The sequence below is a fragment of the Pinus tabuliformis genome, chromosome 4_2 (assembly GCF_031772625.1).
Source record: "Pinus tabuliformis cultivar Carrire ecotype Pingquan chromosome 4_2, CPIR1, whole genome shotgun sequence".
NCBI lineage: Eukaryota > Viridiplantae > Streptophyta > Pinopsida > Pinales > Pinaceae > Pinus > Pinus tabuliformis.
The window spans coordinates 968,980,169-968,995,945 of NC_142304.1; positions in this window are offsets into that span (position 1 = coordinate 968,980,169).

The following is a 15,777-nucleotide window of genomic DNA, read 5'->3' on the forward strand; positions in this document are numbered from 1 at the left end:
TTCCAACTGTTGCAAGTCATGTTGGAGATGAGCTTCCAGCTATTGCAAGTCATGCTGGGGGCATAAGTCTAGTCACTGCAAGTCATACTAGCAATGAATAATCACCAACCCCTACAAGTCATGTTGGAGATGAGCTTTCAGCCACTACAATGCACGTTGGGGGCATAAGTCTACTCACTGGAAATCATACTAACAGTGGGTCACCTACCTCTGTGAGTCATATTTCTATTGACTCACCTAGTTTTGTGAGTATGTATGGGGGCACAAGTCCTATCTCTCTTGGGAAAGAGTCACTAACCTCTGCGAGTCATGTTAGGGACTCTCCACCAACCATTGCTAGTCATGTTGGCGGAATGGATGTTAATAAAAAACCTAGGCGTAGAAGATTTAAACCTAAGTTCCCTTGTAAGTTATGTAAGGGATACATCTTACTCATTTTTGCCCTAGTATTCTAGTGGTACAAAGGATATGGTCCGACTCTGAAGGTTCTTCTACTCCTGAATCTATTATGGTTTCTCAATAGTCTCATCAACCATTAGTTGATGAAGTGGTTGAGCCAGTGCAATCTCTGGTTGATTCAACTCCTCTTTTGGGGAGTCAAGGGCCTAACAATAGAGTCTCCTTGATTTCTAGTACAAAGTCTTCTAGTCTAGGGGTCAAAGCCGATCTCTTCGAATGTACTGCCTCCAAGTTCTAAGAGTGTCTCCTTTGATTGGGATAATCTTGTCGAGCCTCATCTTCCTTCTATTGCACCTTTCCAAATAAGGGTTAGAGTTAATTCCACAAATGTCTATCGATGTATGGTGGATGAAGGATCCTCTGCAAGTATTATATCCTCCTTGAATTGGAAAGCTTTGGGTTCTCCAAAGTTGTTGGCAGTTGATAATCAATTGTTAGCCTATGATAGAAGACCTGGTGAATCTATGGGTGTTCTTCCTCAATTGCCTATTACTTTAGGTGGGAAGACTGTCTTAATCGATATGATGGTGGTTGATCACCCTTTAGACTTTAATATGCTACTTGGGCGTGATTTTTTCTATGCTATGAATGTTGTGGTGTCTTCACTCTTTCGAGTGATGTATTTTCCTCATAACGAAAATATTGTCACTATTGATCAACTTGCATTTGATAATCACCCCCCTAATTCAAATTTACTATAGAATACCCCTTGGTATGTTCCAAGTGTTCAGGTAGACTCTACCCAGCCACGGGTGAACTATGTGGCATTGTATCCTCAATGTTCAATTTCTTCTAAGAAGGATCCTTTGAACTATTATTTTCCTTCTCGGGACTTGGTCCCAGCAGTTGACCGAGTGATTTCTCCTATGGGGACATGGGACCCCTTAATTCCCTCTTTTGATCCTTCTAGTTCTCATGATTTATTTGAAGTTGAGTTGCCTTCATAGGAGGAACTTTTTGAAGCCATGAGTTTTAACTACGAAAGGAGTCCTTGGCCTGAATCCCGCAAGGGGCTTGTCCTGAAGAACTATTATGCATAAGCCACAAGGTTGCATGGTTCCTTGTACCATATTGTACATATAAGGTATGCATTTTCAATTTTTGTATTCTATAACACAAGATTTTATCTGAAGTTTATATATGGGATGTATTAACTTCTTGTCTAGTGTTCCTAATTGTGTCTACACAACTTGGAAGACTTCTCCTTTGGGAATTTTTATGTTTGATCCGATCTGATAGGTATTGGTTCTCAAAACTAGCATACAGGTTAGGTTTTTCACCTACATAATGCATTTATCAATTTCATTTCCCATTTTGGCCTTAGGATCAACCCCACCAAGATATGTCACAGAACCTTCTCATTGCTTAGAAATTTTTATAACTTATGTGGTAGAGCCTACCTTATCATGGGCACCCTAGATAGTACCTTGTTGCCACTTGGCACCCATGCTGAACTTTTGTTCTTAGGCTCGGGAGTCCTCTTTAGTCCCACCATGACTTTTGTGATGAAGCTTCATTCTCCTTCTTCTTCACTATATTTCTATCTTTATACCCTAGAGGTTCCCAACATGTTTAGTTGTACTATTGCATTGCATGTTGATTATTTGTACCTTTTGGCCTTAAGCTTGCTTCACTTGGACTCATGTATAAGCCACTTTTTGACCATGTCTTTTTGCAAAATCAACCTTGCAATCACTTAGCCTCTACAACTTGACACCTTTTGTCCGTGGAAATAACATTCCTTTGAGTGTCATTAACCAATTTCATCACCTTGCATTGAGCATAGGCATGTTCCGCTCCCAGGAACTAGCGCATCTGTACTTCGACACTCGTTCTTTCCACTATATTGTAGCTATTCTTTTACTACTTTTCAGGTTTTCTAAATATGAAAAAGACAAAAAAAAAAAAAAAAAAATTCCAAAAAGAGCGGGAATGGGACATTACTTCCATGATTGATGGCAACTAGAGTCAGTTGCATCACCGTTGAACAAAGCACTCAAAATTAAGTCTTTCCTCCATTGGGATGGGATTTAGTTTTACTTAGGAGAGCCTTAACCTTGTTATTGAGGCAGTACTCCTCTAGTTGGTTATATCTTCCAATCATATGGAGAGTTTGTTTGTGCCTATTGCATGACAAACTTATACAAAGTTATCATATGTTGCCATATTGTCACGTTTGAGTCATGCTTTTGTTCAAGGGAAGTAAACCTAAGTTGGCCTTTCTACGTGCCTCTTGACTTATTTTCAGTTGGCCATCCCTGGTTGTCAAAGTCATGTTCACTATCACATAAGCTTTTTGGTCCTTTTCTCGTACTATTTTGAGAAGGTCTCCATTGACTTCTTGCTGGAGGATCTTTCTCTTATCGACTACAACAAATTGCTCTAAGAGTAAACTTACAGTTGCACCTTGGCCCTATTTCCATCATTGATAGGTGACCTTGTGCTTAGCATTGATTAGTATCATGGGTCTTTGACTAAGTGGTTTCCCTTGTGTTCGATGTCAGCTTTCATTATCACATATTGGGATTCGTGCAGTACCTTGGTTTCCATTTGACCTCATTGGTGGATTCCTCACCTCTGTGTCAGCTTTCATTATTGGTTGGTACATTTATATTGTGTGCTAGCTACATCGTGTATACACCAGAAGCATGCTTCGATTTGGTTACTACATCTTTCTTCGTCTGATTCCTTCCACATTATTTTCCTGCGGGTTACACTCGCATTGGATTGATGAAGGATGCTTTAATGCATTCTTTCCAATAGATCTTTTCCCATCGACTTCAACTCATTGCTCTAGGAACAAGGTCTAGAATCCATTTTGCAGTACCTTGGGGTTTGCAATCATTAATGGTATATTCCTTTGCTATCAACAATTGGAATACATCATTGTCTCCTGATTCCAGGTGTTTGACTTCAGATCATTTATTCATACTTGTTGGGTTGTCCTAGGTGCCTTGGCTCTCATCACCATTATCGGTGAGTAGTCTCGCATTTGTTAATGGTATACATCAATGACTGGTAATCAAAAAATTTCTCACATGGTTGACTTCATATCATTTATTCTCATTCTGTAGAAATGTACCACGACGATCGGTGAAGACCTCAGGTTTGCATCAGCATTTGTTGGTTCACTTGCTAGTTCCTCCTATTTCTTCTAGTGACACCATCTACCTTATATGTTGCAGTTCATCGCAGTGACATCCTATATGTTGGCACTAGAGTTGCATGCAGTACCATTTGTTCCACTATTTGACTTGGTACTTTTTGGATCAACTTTATGACTTCAGTGATCAGCTTTCTACTTCAGCGTCATTGATCATTTCTTTATATGTGATATTGTGACATGTACTTCTATGGAAATGATCAGATGATCCACTATGTATTTTCAGTTCTTTAATACTTGTATACATAATGGGTTTTCTTTTGTATTTGATATGCGGACATGCTTTATTATCTCTGAGCATGGGTACGCCCGCCTCAAACAACAAATTTCTTTTTCTTATCTCTTCCACTAGCTTGGCAGGCTGAAATTTGGTGAACTCCTCTCAAGTCCTCACATGATTCTTTCTATACACTTAATACATTTCGGCCATCATGTACCCCTTTTAACCTCATATATTAGGGGGCATTTGTTATAGCACCATTTACCACCCTTGGTAGATGTGACGCTCTATGATATGGCCTGGGGCAACCCTTCCCTACCAGACTTGGTCCATTTTCTAAAAAACAATGTTTTAAATCCCATACGCGATTATGCCCTATCTAAAGTGTGTGTACACACGGGTCAGCCTATACCCAACCCACGTATATGTGTTAAAACATTAAAAAAATATAATCTCCCTTAATCCGGGAAGGTTTTACAGTTTGACTAGATACCCACCTACTATAGCTCGTGGCCTAACTGAAAAAACTAATTTGGAGAAGTATAAATACATCTCCATGGGAAGGCCTAAGGAGGATGAAGGATTAGAGATTGATATTATATTTGATTACATGCCTGATTAAGTCTGAATATATCCCTGTGCCTTCTGCACTCCTAGTCATAGGAAACCCTTGTTTCCTTCTTGAGATGTTCACAATCTCTTCATGACATCCTTGTGTATACTTATGGAGGAGGATTGCTAGGGCATGGGCAGGATGAATCCAAAGTACGGTTTCTCTTGGACTCGGCAGACGACTGAAGTTGTAGTTCTTCTATATTTTCTTTATCTTACATTAATAAAGAGGCATTGTCTTGTTCCTGATGATTATAGTCTTTATGCATTAATTTATGTCATAATTTGCTTATAAAATATCACGTTAATGCTTATTTTCTTACATGCTTATATGATCTAGCCTTGATTTCATGAACATGCTTTTAGTTATTTTTGGTGTATATGATTTTCCTTGAATGAATTGTAGGTCTTCAAGCGCAATGAAGAAGTAGAGTGTTTGAACCCTAAGGGAATGACTTCAAATGTAGGACTTATGGGTAAGACCTTTTGTACCAAGTTTAATTACTTAGTATTAGGATTGCTTGTTTGTGTGTCTCTTTATGTTGTATGCCTTCTGCTCTGTTGGGGTTCTCAACCCAAGACCCTAGGGTGATTCTAGCTAAAACAAAAAGAACACATACCTAGGGTTTCATTCCTAGGACCTCATTTTAGTTATTACAAGGGACTTGCTTATAAACCCTGATTCACCAAACCCTAAGAATATAGGGTTTCAAAAACAACAAAAAACCCTAACTAATCAAAAGATCTAGGGTTTCGGTTTATTACTAGAACAATACCAGCAAACCCTAAAAGGCTAGGATTTTTCCATAACAATACCAAAACCCTAAATATCACAATAATAGACTTTTCATCATTGGTTCTTTATTAACAACCCTAAGAGGACTAGGTTTCAATATTATTGTTAATGTATCTTAAGAAAGGATAGAATTTCTTTGTATAAACCCTAAGTAGATTATGGTTTCATTAACATACCCATAGGCTATGGTTTTATAGTGAACCCTAAAGGTTAGGGTTTCATAAGAATGACCAAAATATAATGAGGGTAGATTCAATCAAAGGATTAATTACCCTAACAAGAATATTTATGATTCGAAAAATAGACATGAGAGAATTAGTAATACCAAGAAATGTTTTTTAAAATAATCATAATTTTAATGAAGAAAACTTCTTACGTACCTTGATTTACTCATTTACAAACCTTGTAGGGTTTCCTTGATGTGCTCCCTCTGAATTTAGCCATAATATTTATACTTATAACAATTACAACTACGAAAAATATGTGATACTAAAAACACGATGTTAATTTGACAATCTAGGGTTTCCTTAAAACAGAGGATGGAATCCTAGAGTTTCCAATTACAAACCCTAGATTTGGTAAGAATCAAGTTGCCATTTTTTTCAATCAACACTAGGGTTTATCCTACATCCTATATTACCTACAAACCCTAGAAGTCAAGAGTACTGAGTGATTAGGGTTAGGGTTTCTTATGACTAAGGTTTTCATGTGCCATCTAGGATTTATAATCTTAGATATTAACACCAATATCAACAACTTTCGAACCTTAAAATCATATAAGCAGTTAACCCTAAAATATCTCAAGTTAGATACTTAACAATAAATATATTATATATACCTCACGATAACATACCTCTATTTTCCATGATCATAGAAGGTGTTATAAGATCTATTATAAGACCTTCTATTGGATTCCATGCTCTTCTAACTTCTTCATGAATGAATACTTCTAACAGAGACACCTTGTTCTACCCAACTTCTGATAGGACTTTTCTGTTGTAGTTTTATTTTCTTGCTTTATAACTTCAGAGATAATATATTGTTTCTCCTTTAACACTGAATGTTATTTGACAATCAAAGAGATTTTCTATCTGGGGGACTATTCCTTCTTATGGCTTAGAGATGTTAATCATTGACAAAACTTCTCATAGATGTCAGTAACTTATTCAAAGGATGACCTCCAAACGATAACCAGTGCTTCATTTCTTGAGATGACCCTTGCTTTAAAACAATTGTTGACAACCATTAATGAGCCTTCAAAAGTTGTTCTAACTGTCTAGAATTCGAGTTATATATATATATATATATATATATATATATATATATATATATATATATAGATATATATATATAAATATATATATATATATACATATACATATACATATACATATACATTTTCTTAGGATGACTGTTCTTTTTGGCTTAGAAGGTCGGCTTCACTTCCACGTTTTATAGGACTCCCTTATTTATACTATATAAAATATAGAGTGATTGTTTTATGAACATGTTTTCGACTTCTTCCTGTAGTAAAAGTAACTTCTGCCTATACTCTTTTAAGGACCTTCTTTTGATCAAAACTTGGGTATCTTTATAAAGAACTCGGCTTGGATTCCTTTATTATTGTGACTATCACGTTGTGCCTAATCGCCTAGGATTGAAGCTTAATAACATAGGTAAGGATTTATGACTATGAATATGTTTTCTTCTTCAAGATGCTCAAACTTTTATTGTTTTACCCTTTTAGTCCATGTAAAAAAATATTTTCTCCTTCTTACATAGGCATGTGGTCTTAGTTACTGTGCCAAATACTAATATAGTAAACCAAAATTTATTTTCCTTTCTTCTAGATACTCAGTCTTAAATTATTTTAACTTTATTCTTAGTTCTAAAGCCTTCAGTGACCTTTTTAATTCCCTTATGTCATCAAACCAAGTGTTTATACCATGTTGAGAAATCTAGGGCAACACTGATATCGCTTCTTATTAATTTGATTTCTCTATTACCTGACAATTTTTTGTGATTAGATATTTATTCTTCTTCTTTGTTATTATATTATTATCATCAAGAAAATTTCCAAAGCACAAAAACACAAGATATATGCTCTCAGCCAAGGCAAAACCCTTATGTATGGGAAACCCCGTCAAGAACTCTTCCTTCAATGGATTCAAATCATAGCAAGACAACCAAGATTTCTTGACTAAGACAATGACTCTTATCCATCCACCAAGTTGACCTCCTTATGAAAACATAAATTTACTTCAGTTAGAATTTACCTCTACAGCAACAATGTTCCCTTGGTCTTGCATAGATGGAAAGATCACAAACATTTTGGTCAAGTATATTCTTCCTTTCTTTTCATATTTCATCCTTGTTTATTTCTCTTCAAAACTTTTTTCTCACACTTAAAATTGTATCCCTACTCGCACTTCACTTTCATAAGTACTTCAAGAAATCGAATCCTCCTCAAATTGGTCAAGTATCGTTGCTATATATAGTGGTTGGAGTGTCCAATAATAGGCCGACTTGTAGATTAATGAAGAGGATGACTTGTAAACTGTTGAAGAGGCCGACATGATGAGATTGAGGTTGACTTGAGAGGAAGCTGACTTGGTGGAGGATAGACACAAAAATAATTTTTCTTTCTTGACTTTAAGGAGCCCAAGAAGGGTCTCTTACACAAATGATTTTGACTTTGACTCAACAGAAATCCTAGAGCACTCAAAGGGTGCTATGACCTATTGACCATTGACCCAAACATAAAATTCATGCTTTAGTAATTCAATTCAATAATGATAAATTTATTTTAACAAATATATTACATCATGACTCAAGTACAATTAGAGGTATACAGTCTTTATTTGCAGTTCTACTTATTCATCTCTTTGTTTATTTTGGTTTATTTAGCTCTGTATTTTTTTATTACCATATCTATACCTTTCATTTCTGTGTATTCTCTTTGCCCTACGAATCTGTGCGATCTGGTCTAATCAGAAACAGAAAGGAAGGATTTTTCTCATGTGTATGCTCTTTTCTGCTGCACCTTAGTATGATCTCGAAAAAATCAGAAACATTGAAGAAAATATTTAGTTTCTAGCAAAAGTTAATTTCAAGCCATAAAGTTTGGTTTTTTTTGTATGTCCATGTTGGGTTCATAGTTTTTTATCATCTTTTCCAAAAATTATTAACCTTTTTAAACTAGTTCACTTGGTCCAAAGTTACTTTATGAGAATAGAGGTCTTGAGTTCAAGTCTTTCCTTTTTTTGAGTTACTTTTTCAAAAAGCACATGTAACTTATGGTTTAAAGTTACTTTATGTAAAAGTTTTCTCACCCATTATAAAAAGTGAATCACTTATCTTTATAAAGTCTCTTTATCTTTTATTTAAGTTACAATTTAATGAGTAGTTCATAAAGTACCATTGTAAAAGTGACTTTCACCTATTTATAAAAGTGGGTCACATAAAATATTTTTTTTAAGTGAGATAATTAGATTAAGTTTGGAAGGGGGGAGGGGGGCAAATTTTTTTAAAATATAACATTATCATTTATTTCCACACATTCAAGCACTTTGTCAGCATCTTCAACAACTTTTCTTCAAAAAGCCATAACTTCTTCAGACGGAAGCCGTTTTTTTTTAATCGACCTAATTTTTTGAGAATTTTCCATTCGAACACTAAGTTTTAGCATCTATAGCTTTAGTTTCTGTTAAAATGGAACGTTCATGCCAAGTTATTCTTGATAGCACAAACTACTTCCAATGGTGATCCTACATTGTGGATTTACTTAGAAGTAAAGGTCTTTACAGAATAGCCTCAGGCCAAGAAACTAAACCTAAAGATGAAGATAAGGCAGCGAAATGGGAAAATAGGCAACATCAAGCACGTGGGTTGATAGGGATGTCTATTTCTTCAGAACTTAGATTCCATATCACAGAACTTTATACCCCTAATGAAGCAATGAAATAGCTCACTAAAGTTTTTGGAATTAAAAATGAAATTAGAGCCCATCAACTTGAAAATGAGTTGCTTATGTTGGACCCCAATTATTTTTCTTCGATTAAAGATTTTATGTCTAAGTTCAAGACCCTTAGACTTCTCTTGGAAGGTGTTAAGGTTAAGAAAGAAGATGGTAGCCTTATCTAATCCATTCTTACTAAATTGGGACTAGCCTACTCTTTTTTTGTTTCCACCTTCCATTCTATTAGAGAAGCCTTTATTTCTCAAGGACAAGACAAAAAATCCCCCTCTTTTGATGTCTTTTGTGATTATTTAATAAGAGAACAAGAAAAATTATTACATATTGGTCTTCTTAATCTTGGAAACTCTTCTAAGAAATCCTTAGCCACCCAGCAACAACCAAATTCAAAGAATCCTAAGAAGCAGTATCATAAAAAGAATGGTACTAAACCAAACAAGGGTCCTATGTAATTTCAGTCTCAAAATGAAAAATCAATTCAAAAAAATGATAAGGCAAATAGAAAAAAAGGAAGAAGATTGATAAACATTTCAACTTTTGTAATCAAGATGGCCACTTAGAATCCAAATTCTTTAAGAAGATGGAAGTCTTGGAAGCAGCAATGAAGAAGCATAACATCCATTTGGAGCACTCTTCAACTTCAATTTCATCTTCAGGAATACCACTTTCTGCATGTGGTTGTCAAGCATCTCGGTCTGGTTATGCACTAAAGGTATCTTCTTCTTCTCATTCTCATGAGTGGCTCATTGATTCTGGAGCTTCTTATCACATGGCCAAAAACAAAGCCATGTTTTCTTCTTTAAATGATTGTAACACCAAAAATATATATGTTGGTGATGATAGATCTCTTAGTGTTGTAGGGACTAGAAATGTTCATCTAGACAATGGTCAATTTAATGATGTATTATGTGTTCCAACCTTATCCTGCAACCTTCTCTCTATATATCAAATAACTCATTCAGGTGAAGGTAAAACCGTTGAATTTTCACCTCACGGTGTTGTAATTAAGGACCTAAGAGATCCTAGAAAGATTTTAGCTACTAGCATTGCTGATGATTCTATAAGGTTGTATAAGTTTAACAACTTTGGGTCAGCAACTCTTCCCTTGGTATTTGTTGCTCATAATGATGAAGTGAGCAAACTTTGGCACGAGCGATTTTGTCACTTAAACTATCGCTCCCTTCAAAATCTATGTAAAGAAAATATGGTGACAGGTCTTCCTACGGTATCTTGCAGAGATGGTGTTTTCTCTGGATGTGTACTCAGAAAACATCATCGGGATAGTTTTGAAAAACGTGCCTCTTTGCATGCCTCAGCCCCTTTACAGCTTGTGCATAGTGATTTATGTGGTCCACTTCCAATTGTTTCATACTCTCGCTACAAGTATTTCTTAACTTTCATTGATGATTTCTCTAGATGCACTTGGGCATACTTCTTAAAACTCAAGAGTGAAGTGTTTAACATGTTCTTGGCCTTTAAGGCCTTTGTTGAGAAACAATCTGGACATCAAATTCTTAAGCTAAGATCTGATAATGGCGGAGAATATGTTAACAACAAATTCATCAACTTTTGCATTGAGCATGGAATTCAAATGAAACATATTTCTCCATATACTCCACAACAAAATGGTGAAGCTAAAAGGAAGAATCACACCTTAAAGGAAATGGCTAATTGTATGCTTCAATCTAAAGGACTTAGTCTTAATTTTTGGGCAGAAGCAATTAATTATGCAAATTACATAGTAAATAGCACTCCTACTAAGGTTTTAAGGAATATAACCCCAGAAGAAGCATGGAGCTCAATTAAACCAAATGTAAGTCACTTTCATGTTTTGGAAGTGAAGCATGGGCCCATATTCTAGATGAGAAACATAAATCTTTAGAACCTAAGAGTGAAAAATGTATTTTTGTTGGATATTCTAAAGATGTCAAAGAATACATATTTATTCCACTTAAGTCCAAAAATGTTATCATTAGAAGAGATGTAAAGTTTGCTGAAAATATATCGGCCTACGAGCCTAGTTCAGCGGATGTGCCACCTCTCTCTATCCCTTCTCCTTCTGAAAATATCTATTCTTCAGATGATGATAGTGAGGATGACAATCCTCCCCCACCTTGTGAGGATCCTCCATCAACTCCTCAGCTTCCAAAATGGGTTTGTGCTACTTGGGATGTAGCAGGTGGTCTTGTAGGTGATCCTACATATCAGCTACGTACACATTCTCAGTTTGATAGATCCTCTTCTTTATTGGCTCAAGCTTCAACGAATTATGATCTTGACACCTTTGCAGAAGCTTCAGGCCATCCAGATTGGGACGCAGTGATGAATGAATAATACCATTCATTATTAGCAAATGATACATGGGGTCTTCTTCCTCTTCCAGAGGGTCGAAAACTTGTTAGATACAAATGGGTTTACAGAACCAAGTTTGGACCAAATGGAAAAGTTGATAAACATAAATCTCGTCTTGTTGCTAAGGGTTTTTCATAAGTTGAAGGCATTAACTATACTGAAACCTTCTCCCCTGTTGCCAAAATGAACTCTATCCACCTTGTTCTTTCCCTTGCTACCTCTTTCAAATGGGAAGTCCATCATATGGATGGTAAATCTACCTTCTTGCATGGGGACTTGCATGAAGAAATATGTATGGAACAACCTCCTGGATTTATACAAACAGACCCCAACCTTGCATGTCGTCTTAAGAAATCCATTTATGGTCTCAAGCAAGTCCCTAGGCTTGGTATGCCAAATTGGATAGCTTTCTTTTAGATACTAGATTTTCTAGTTGTCATTCTAGGAATATTGTCTACAGCAAGAAAGTGGGTAAGTCTCTTATCATTATTGTTCTTTATGTTGATGATCTTATCCTTACTAGTATTGATCCAACACTTATAAACCATGTGAAGTCCAAACTTAAAAATAAGTTTGAAATGACAGAATGAGGACACTTGCATTATTTTATTGGTCTTCAAGTCTTACAATCCAAGGAAGGTATTTCCCTTTCCCAGACCAAGTATGTTTGTGATCTTCTACGCCACTTTCACATGGAAGATTGTAAGCTAGCCCCTTCTCCCTTTTAATCTAGAGTCAAATTTTCAGTCACTTGTACTTCTTCTGAAGTTGATGCTACCCTATACCGTCAACTTGTAGGAAAACTTTTGTATTTGGCCCATACTCATCTTGACCTTTCCTTTGTTGTTGGCCTTATTGCTCGGTTTATGAAAAACCCATATGAAAGTCATTGGAAAGCAGCTAAACGAATACTTCGTTATGTTCGAGGTACAATTCAATTTTGGATTCATTATAGTGCAAAAGCATCTCCTGTATTGGTTGGTTTCATTGATTCTGATGGGCTGGTGACCCTGATGATCGAAAGTCTCCTGCACGTTATGTGTTCACTCTTGGTTCTGGACATATTACATGGGCTTGTAAGAAACAAAGTGCCATTTCTCTTTCTTTAGCAGAAGCAGAGTATCGTGGCGCCATAGAAGCTAGTAAAGAAGCCTTGTGGCTTCATCAGATCCTATCAGAGTTTGTCTTTTAGCATCAACATCCAACTACACTTTGATGTGATAATCAAAGTGCCATTCAACTATGAAAAGATCCAATCCAACATCAGCTCAGCAAACACATTGTACTACACATGCACTTCATCAGAAAGCTCATTCATGACCATGTTCTTAAAGTGAAATATTGTTCAATCGACAATCAAGTTGCAGTCATCTTTACAAAGGCTCTTACAGAGGCGAAGTGTACTAAACTTTGATTTATGGTTGGAGTTCAAGAATATTTCACTAAGGGGGGATAGGCTCTAATGCCTCCTCCCTTCTCCTATTGCATCATATTTTGTACATCCTTCAATCCTATCCCAATTTATTCTTAAGGGGGGATGTTAGGATATTTTGAGACATAGGAAATAGTTAAGTATAACTTGGTCTAGTGTAGAGTTAGGTAAAGTGTGTTTCTTTACTATGTACTTTTGTAACTTACAATCTGACGGTCATGATATGTTCTAGACATTAAGTGATCTGATGGTTCATTCTCTGCTCGATATTACCGACACTTGATCTGTGGCTTAACACCCCATTGGTCCATGATCTCTATTTAAAGAGCATGGACGGTCATTTGTTGGGTGACCATTCATGAGAGAAACTTACGTAAATTTTATTTCTTTAATTAATAAATTGCATGAAGTGGTCACGTTGGCTTAAGCCGTGGACCATTTCCCTCTTTGAGGGTTTTAACCAGGTCAAGAATACTCGTGTATTGATTTGTGATCTGTTTGTGAGCAGTGTCCTTTGGTGTTCTATCTGAGGAACTTACCCTGTAAATTCCTACAACTGAGAAACAAAAAAGGAAATTCTTGTGTGTTACGAGAGATAATTAATGTGGGTTCCAGTAGGTACTATTTCCTTTGTGAAACTTAGTTATTGGAGTTATCTTGTTTGAGATTCATGTAGACTAGACTCACAACCATTATTCCTACTTCACCTTAGTGGTATCATCGCTTGGCTAGGGCATGGGGTTCCATAGTATAACTTGACTATGATTGGGTACAAATAATTCATTATACTTGGTTTCATCTTCTTTATTTGCAAATAAGTTTCTATTTCTAACTTGTTTGATTCCTTATATTATTCTAGTTACAAATTCTAAATGTATGATGGGTGAGCAAATGATAGTTTGTTGTGTGTTGGAACAAATAGAAAAAAAGGCGGCGGGCGAACAGCTAGGGTTCCAGAATTTTGTAGAGGTTGATCTCCATGGAACGGTGTAAAGGAGGGAGCTCCACTCCCTCCTACAAGCAGGCTATGGCCAGTAGAAGTGAGAAACCAATAGAAAATGACAGAGGTACTTCAGAAGAAGGGAAAAGGAATATTGAAAAGGAGCTAGATGGTACCAAAACAAGGGAAAGTAATAGCACAAAGGATAATGAGGAAGAAGAAAAAGAACAAGGAACAAAAGACAAAGCACAAAAGGGACCATGTAAACCCAAAGTTGAGAACACACCCAGAGTTGTATTAAATGATCCTGCTCTACAGGCACACAGGGACCACATGCTGACATATGTTATAATTCGTAAATTCATGAGATTATGGCCCACTGAAAAAGCTTTACAGACATGGATTAAATACCACTGGAAACCAAAAGGAAGCACAGGCCTACATCTTGGGTCAAAGGGATTCTTCACTGTGGTCTTCACAAATATTGAAGATAAAGACAGAGTGTTTAAAGGAGGGCCCTACTTCTACGCAGTAGTAGGCCTCTATATGAGGCCATGGATCATGAATTTTGTCCCAGAGCGTGAGACTTTTACTTCGGTCCCAGTGTGGGTTGGACTCTACTCTCTACCTATTGATTACTAGCAAACTGAATCATTAGCTGCCATTGGAAATAAATTAGGGTATTTTGTCAGGCCACCAGAAGGGGAAAATATACTTCCTTTGCAAGAACATGTGTGGAGATGGATCTCTCTGGAGCTCTTCCAGATCAGGTAATATTGGAATTTTTTGACAAAGAATGGGTGCAAATAGTAGACTATGAGCATATTCCATTCAGATGCCAGATGCCATGAGCATGGGCACCTATTCAAAGACTGCCCTCTTAGTAAAGTAGAGAACAAGAGTAAAGCTAATACAATGAAAGACACTGAAAGCTTTCACAAAGTGGCACATAGAGGAAAAGGGGGAAAAAGGGGGCCTAAGAAACATCAAAATGAAGGGCAACAAGCTAGTCAGAATAGGTTCCAAGTGCTTGAAGAAGATGAAGCGATAACAAAAGCAGATCAGGCTATGGGAGGTAGTCCAAAGGAGAAGGGGAGAGATGAAGACCGTGAACAAACACATATATTAATAACCAGAAAGAGACTATGATGAGCGATGCAGAAATGGATATGGACCAGGAAATGACCCAGAGTGAGATGGAATTGGAGGACCACGAGCTACAGGAGATTCTTAACAAAGAACACCTAGATCTGGAAGGGTTCTTGAAACAAGGAATCATGGGAGGGGTAGACTTGTTACCTCAAGAAGAGTTCAATAGAGTAAAACAGCTGTTTATATGGAAAACTCAGGCTAATGGGCTGGAAAGGCAAAATAACATTGAAAAGTAGGGTAATGAAGGTGTTAAGACTATGAAAACTACACCAGGATTAGCACCTAGAAACCCAGGAAAGAAAAGAGGTAGGAAAAAGTAGAATGAGCTATTGATGGAATGTGGAAAGATAATGATAGATTCAGGTAAGATGAAAGATCTAACCAGCTACTCCTTTACAAATCTTTAATTATGAAGTTCACATATTGGAATATCAGGGGTCTGGGTAGTAAAAGAAAACAAAGAATGAAACAAGCAGCTCCGGATATGATCTTTATCCAGGAAACTAAATGTTCCATTCAAAAGATAAAACAAATACATAGCAAATGGCTAAATAGATTTGAGTTTCTAGAAGTCAAAGCAGTGAATACACCAGGAGGCATACTCACTCTTTGGAACCCCCAAAAGATTGGCATAATAGATGCTGAGGCATCTAGGAATTATTTATCAATGGTTAT